The 7,273-nt window shown below is 37.3% G+C and overlaps 1 long non-coding RNA gene across 1 annotated transcript; it reads left to right on the plus strand.

Moving 5' to 3' along the window:
* The first annotated feature begins 925 nt into the window (after positions 1-925).
* On the plus strand, positions 926-6,554 carry LOC129410652 (uncharacterized). The gene is made up of 3 exons (XR_008632969.1): positions 926-1,041; positions 2,514-2,619; positions 6,480-6,554. It is a non-coding gene; the product is annotated as an uncharacterized LOC129410652 (long non-coding RNA).
* Positions 6,555-7,273: the final 719 nt, after the last annotated feature.

A 7,273-nucleotide genomic window follows, 5' to 3' on the forward strand; every position in this document is an offset into this window, starting at 1 on the left:
AGAGGAGAGGAGAGGAGCAGAGGAGGAGGGTCAGAGGAGCAGAGGAGAGAGGTCAGAAGGGAGAAGGTCAGAGGGTCGAGAGGAGAGAGGCAGAGGGGAGGAGGAGTCAGAGGAGCAGAGGTCAGAGAGAGGTCAGAGGGTCAGGAGGAGAAGGTCAGAGGGTCAGAGGAGAGGCAGAGGGTCAGAGGAGCAGAGGAGCAGATGGTCAGAGGAGCAGAGGGTCAGAAGAGAGGGTCAGAGAGGAGAGGGTCAGAGGGTCAGAGGAGGAGAGGGTCAGAGGAGAAGAGGAGAGAAGGGAGGAGGGAGGGTCAGAGAGGTAGGAGAGAGGTCAGAGGAGAGGGTCAGAGGAGGAGAGAGAGGTCAGAGGAGGAGAGGGTCAGAGGAGGAGATGGTCAGAGGAGAAGATGGTCAGAGGAGAAGAGGGTCAGAGGAAGGAGAAGGTCAGAGGAGAGGTCAGAGGAGTCAGAGGGTCAGAGGAGAAGAGGGTCAGAGGGAGAGGTCAGAGGAGGAAGAAGGTCAGAGAGCAGAAGGTCAGAGGGCCAGAGGGTCAGAAGGAAGAGGGAGGAGTCAGGTCAGACGAGGAGTCAGAGGGTCAGAGGGTCAGAGGAGAGAGGGTCAAGGGTCAGGGTCGAGGGTCAGAGGGTTAGGGTCAGAGGAGCAGAGGGTCAGAGGGTCAGAGGAGGAGAGGGTCAGAGAGTCAGAGAGGAGAGGGTCAGAGGAGAGAGGTCAGAGAGGGTCAGAGAGGGTCAGAGGGTCAAGGAGGGTCAGAGGAGAGGGTCAGAGGGTCAGAGGATCAGAGGAAGAGGGTCAGAGGGTCAGAGGTAGAGGCAGAGGGTCAGATGGTCAGAGGGTCAGAGGGTCAGAGGGTCAGAGGAGGGTCAGGTCAGATGTTCCAGAGGAGTGACTCTTGTATCTCCTCAGCCTGGTCTGATCGAGAGTCTTCTTCTGGCTGCCGACGCTCGTCCGTGGTTGTGGAGCGTTTACGTCTTCGCTGTGGGACTCCCGGCCGTCCTCTTCATCAGCTTCATGTGGCCGGACAAGGTGCTCGGGGAATTTCATTTATTTACACCGAATATTCTGTAAAATACCAAAATAACGGCCGGGGAGTTCATTTAACAGACCAGGCTTTTATTTGAGACCAGGCTTTTATTTGAGACCAGGCCTTTATTTGAGACCAGGCTTTTATTTGAGACCAGGCTTTTATTTGAGACCAGGCTTTCTTCTCAGCAAACTGGGAAAATACGGTTCTCAAATTCTTTTAACCGGTGTGACTAGAATTTATAGATTTTATTCAGTCCTGGTTTAGATCTGGTTTAGTCCTGCTTTAGTCCTGGATAAGTCCCGGCATGGTCCTTGTTTAGATCTGATTCAGTTCTGGTTTAGACCTGGTTTAGACCTGGTTTAGTAATGGTTTAGACCTTGTTTATTCTTGGTTTAGTCCTGGTTTAGTCTTGGTTTAGTCCTGGTTTAGTCCTTGTTTAGTCTTGGTTTAATCCTGGTTTAGTCCTGGTTTAGTCCTTGTTTATTCTTGGTTTAGTCCTGGTTTAGTCCTTGTTTAGTCCTGGTTAGTCCTGGTTTAGTCCTTGTTTAGTCCTGGTTTAGTCCTTGGTTTAGGTCTTGGTTTAGTCCTTGTTTAGTCTTGGTTTAGTCCTGGTTTAGTCTTGGTTTAGTCCTGGTATAGACCTTGTTTAGTCCTGGTTTAAACCTTGTTTATTCTTGGTTTAGTCCTGGTTTAGTCCTGGTTTAGTCCTTGTTTAGTCTTGGTTTAGTCCTGGTTTAGTCTTGGTTTAGTCCTGGTATAGACCTTGTTTAGTCCTGGTTTAAACCTTGTTTATTCTTGGTTTAGTCCTGGTTTAGTCCTGGTTTAGTCCTGGTTTAGTCTTGTTTAGTCTGGTTTAGTCCTGGTTTAGTCCTGGTTTAGTCCTTGTTTAGTCCTGGTTTAGTCCTGGTTTAGTCCTGGTTTAGACTTTGTTTAGACTTTGTTTAGTCTTGGGTTATTACCGGCATGGTCTTCATTTAGACCTGATTTAGTCCTAGTTTAGTTCTAGTATAGGCCTGTTTTAGTCCTGGTTCAGTATCGGCATGGCCCTTGTTTAGACCCGGGTAAGACCTGTTTTACTCCTGGTTTAGACCTGGTTTAGTCCTGGTTCAGTACCGGCATGGTCTTCGTTTAGACTTGATTTAGTTCTAGTTCAGTCCTTGTTCAGTCTTGGTTTTTAGTCCTGGTTCAGTACCGGCACGATCCTCATTTAGACCCAGTTAGGTTCTAGTTTTGACCCGGGTTGGTCCTTGATTAGTTCAGTTCTCGTTTCGTATCATTTACAGTTTTTATTTTCTTAGTTACTTCTTCCTTTGATTTTTATTTATTTATTATTTTTTTATTCGCTAGACTCTGCGTTTATTTGAAACGGGTAAACGAAACGCGGCTCTTCTTTGGTATTTTACGGTACGATCAAGTATTAATTTGTACAAACGTTAGATGATGTGTTTTGTGTTTTTGTTTTGCTCCGCAGAGGTTTGGTCCTCCTGATCAGCCGTATTACTACAAGAAATCTGATGAAGAACAAGAAGACGATCCAGAACGTTCTCCTTCGTCGTCTAAACCTGTGCCGGCCAAAGGTGAGCACAGACCTTTCCACCGCAGAAACTGGAGGAGGAAAATGTCAGAGGAAAATATTACAGAGTTGTTTTTAACGCAAAAAAAATGTTATTTTAAATATTTTAAAGTTAAATGAGGGTTCCACTCGGGGTTATAGTTGATATGGCTGAAGTTAATTCAATTCAACTTAACTTTCTCTTAGTGTTAATTCAACTTCTCTTAGTGTTAATTCAACTTCCACTAGTGTTAATTCAACTTATTTTAGTGTTAATTCAACTTATTTTAGTGTTAATTCAACTTATTTTAGTGTTAATTCAACTTCCCTTAGTGTTAATTCAACTTATTTAGTGTTAATTCAACTTATTTTAAGTTAATGTTAATTCAACTTATTTTAGTGTTAATTCAACTTCAACTTTTTAAGTGTTAATTCAACTTATTTTAGTGTTAATTCAACTTATTTTAGTGTTAATTCAACTTATTTTAATGTTAATTCAACTTCTCTTAGTGTTAATTCAACTTATTTTAATGTTAATTAAACTTCTCTTAGTGTTAATTCAAATTATTTTAGTGTTAATTCAACTTATTTTTGTGTTAATTCAACTTCTTAGTGTTAATTCAACTTATTTTAGTGTTAATTCAACTTATTTTAGTGTTAATTCAACTTATTTTAGTGTTAATTCAACTTATTTTAGTGTTAATTCAACTTATTTTAGTGTTAATTCAACTTATTTTAATGTTAATTCAACTTATTTTAATGTTAATTCAACTTATTTTAGTGTTAATTCAACTTATTTTAGTGTTAATTCAACTTATTTTAGTGTTAATTCAACTTATTTTAGTGTTAATTCAACTTATTTTAATGTTAATTCAACTTATTTTAATGTTAATTCAACTTATTTTAGTGTTCAACTTCAACTTTTTAGTGTTAATTCAACTTATTTTAGTGTTAATTCAACTTATTTTAATGTTAATTCAACTTAGTGTTAATTCAACTTATTTTAGTGTTAATTCAACTTATTTTAGTGTTAATTCAACTTAATTCAACTTTTTAGTGTTAATTAAAACTTATTTTAATGTTAATTCAACTTATTTTAGTGTTAATTCAACTTATTTTAGTGTTAATTCAACTTCAACTTAATTTTAAGTGTTAATTCAACTTATTTTAGTGTGTTATTTTATGTTAATTCAACTTATTTTAGTGTTAATTCAACTTATTTTAGTGTTAATTCAACTTATTTTAGTGTTAATTCAACTTAATTCAACTTATTTTAGTGTTAATTCAACTTATTTAATTAACTTATTTTAGTGTTAATTCAACTTCAACTTATTTTAGTGTTAATTCAACTTATTTTAGTGTTAATTCAACTTATTTTAGTGTTAATTCAACTTATTTTAATGTTAATTCAACTTCTCTTAGTGTTAATGTTTAGTGTTAATTCAACTTATTTTAGTGTTAATTCAACTTTTAATGTTAATTCAACTTATTTTAGTGTTAATTAGTGTTAATTCAACTTATTTTATTTTTAATGTTAATTCAACTTATTTTAGTGTTAATTCAACTTATTTTAGTGTTAATTCAACTTATTCAACTTATTTTATGTTAATTCAACTTAATTCAACTTTATTTTAGTGTTAATTCAACTTATTTTAATGTTAATTCAACTTATTTTAGTGTTAATTCAACTTCAACTCTTAGTGTTAATTCAACTTATTTTAATGTTAATTCAACTTATTTTAGTGTTAATTCAACTTCTTAGTGTTAATTCAACTTATTTTAATGTTAATTCAACTTATTTTAGTGTTAATTCAACTTATTTTAGTGTTAATTCAATTTTAGTGTTAATTCAACTTATTTTAGTGTTAATTCAACTTCTTCTTAGTGTTAATTAATTCAACTTATTTAAGTGTTAATTCAACTTATTTTAGTGTTAATTCAACTTTTTAGTGTTAATTCAACTTATTTAGTGTTAATTCAACTTATTTTAGTGTTAATTCAATTTATTTTAATGTTAATTCAACTTATTTTAATGTTAATTCAACTTATTTAATGTTAATTCAACTTCTTTTAGTGTTAATTCAACTTATTTTAATGTTAATTCAACTTATTTTAGTGTTAATTCAATTGTGTTAATTTGGCTCCTCCCCAGGAATAAAGTCGTAATATTATGAAAATAAAGTTATAATTTTACGAGAATGAAGTCGAAATAAACTCAAAGTCAAAGTGAAAAATGTCGCAGAAGAAAAACCTCAGTCCGTGTGTCGTTCGTTCATTCATTTTTCAAAATAAAACCAAAAATAAGAAAACGAAAAAACAACTATTTTCTTCATTTGCGCCTCTGGACTGAACCAGGATTGAACCAGGACTGAGACCAGGACTTAGACCGGGACCAGACGAGAACTGAGACCAGGATTGAGACCGGGACTGAAACCGGGACCAGACCAAGACCAGGACCAAACCAGGACTGAGACCGGGACTGAGACTAGGACTGAGGCCGGGACCAGACCAGGACCAGACCGTGAGACCGTGAGACCAGGATCAGACCAGGACTGAAAATGGTTCAGTCCTGGTTTCCTGTTTAGTCCCTGGTTTAGTCCTGGTTTAGTCCTGGTTTATGGTTTCAGTCCTGGTTCAGTCCTGGTTTAGTCCTGGTTCAGTCCTGGTTCAGTCCATATGCGGCGCATTAGTCCCGCATCACATTTTAAGTCACGGAAACACCGTTTCCCATTTCCGTGACTTAAACCAGGACTAAACTGTTTTCAGTCCAGGTCTGGTCCCGGTCTCAGTCCCGGTCTGGTACTGGTTTGGCTCCGGCCTCAGTTTTGGTCTGGTCCCGGTCTGGTCCCGGTCAGGTGCTCACCTCGGGGCCAATCCCGACAATAAGTCCTGTTTTAGTCCTAGTTCAGTCCTGGAACCAGTCCTAGGTTAGGTGGTTTAGCCTTGGTTTAGACCTGGTTTAGACCTGGTTTAGACCTGGTTTTAGTCCTGGTTTAGACCTGGTTTTAGACCTGGTTTAGACCTAGTTTAGACCTGGTTTTAGACCTGGTTTAAGCCTGGTTTAGGTCTGGTTTTAGACCTGGTTTGGCCATGGTTTAGACCTGGTTTTAGTCCTGGTTTAGACCTGGTTTAGACCTGGTTTAGACCTGGTTTTAGTCCTGGTTTAGACCTGGTTTTAGACCTGGTTTAAGCCTGGTTTAGGCCTGGTTTTAGACCTGGTTTGGCCATGGTTTAGACCTGGTTTTAGACCTGGTTTAGACCTGGTTTAGACCTGGTTTTAGTCCTGGTTTTAGACCTGGTTTAGACCTGGTTTAGACCTGGTTTTAGTCCTGGTTTAGACCTGGTTTAGACCTGGTTTTAGACCTGGTTTAGACCTGGTTTTACCTGGTTTAGACCTGGTTTAGACCTGTTTAGACCTGGTTTTTGGTTTAGAGTTTTAGACCTGGTTTAGACCTGGTTTAGACCTGGTTTTAGTCCTGGTTTAGACCTGGTTTAGTCATGGTTTAGACCTGGTTTTAAACCTGGTTTAGACCTGGTTTAGACCTGGTTTTAGTCCTGGTTAGACCTGTTTAGTCCTGGTTTAGTTTTAAACCTGGTTTAGACCTGGTTTTACCTGGTTTAGACCTGGTTTTAGACCTGGTTTAGACCTGGTTTAGACCTGGTTTAGACCTGGTTTAGACCTGGTTTAGACCTGGTTTTAGACAGTAAAATCCCTCTGTGTAATCCATTTATTTCAACAAAGTAACTGTAATCCAATTCCCACTCACTGACGCAGTAACTGTAACTGAATACAGTTACTCATCGTTTGTACTCTGATTACTCATGAGAAATATCCAAAAGTAAAATCCACAGGAGTTTGACCCGTTGAAACTCTTTTGTGTTCAGTTAAACCCACAGAATCTGGAGCCAGGAAACGGGAGGTGCAGAAAAGTCAGAGGAAGTCAGACCTGGACCTGAAGGTGAGACTCCTGACGCGACCAGCAGGGGGAGGACTCACAAATCCATCTAATACTGCAGATACTTTTAGTGACTTGTACCTTTTGTGTCTCAGGCCGACTGACGAGGTGTTTCTCGAAGAACACAAGAAACATGGTTTAGATTCAAAACTATTTACTACAAACTTTTGTAAATACACAATTTAATAAACACTTTGTACAATATCTGGGAGAAGTTTCATCATTTCTTACAGAATTAATCGCTTTTTGCATTATTCAAATTGTCGATAATTCTTCGATCTTTTTCAGCAGACCTGTTTTTAATTTCATCATAAAATCATCATTTTTTTTATTTTTTTTTTTTATTTAATGTTTCTATTAATCTTCATGTTGGTATTTTTTGTGGTGTTTTTATGCTTTTATACGACAGAGTATAAGGGTCAGATAAAAATAAAAAATAAATTAAATGCTGGAGCTACGAGAATAAAGTCGTAACATTTCGACATTAAAGTCGTAATATTATGAGAATAAAGTAGAAGCCAGAAAAAGTTGTAAGTTTATGAGAATAAAGTCGTAATTTTACGAGAATAAAGTCGAAGTTAAAATAAAGTTATAATATTACGAGAATGAAGTCGAAATAAAATCAAAGTCAAAGTGAAAAATGAGGCAGAAGAAGAACCTTGTTTTTCAATATAAAACCAAAAATAAGAAAATGAACAACAATTTTCTTCATTATTTGCGCCT

This window comes from Boleophthalmus pectinirostris, unplaced genomic scaffold, assembly GCF_026225935.1.
Source record: "Boleophthalmus pectinirostris isolate CB_2022bp ecotype Guang Dong unplaced genomic scaffold, ASM2622593v1 HiC_scaffold_23, whole genome shotgun sequence".
In the NCBI taxonomy this organism is placed as follows: domain Eukaryota; kingdom Metazoa; phylum Chordata; class Actinopteri; order Gobiiformes; family Gobiidae; genus Boleophthalmus; species Boleophthalmus pectinirostris.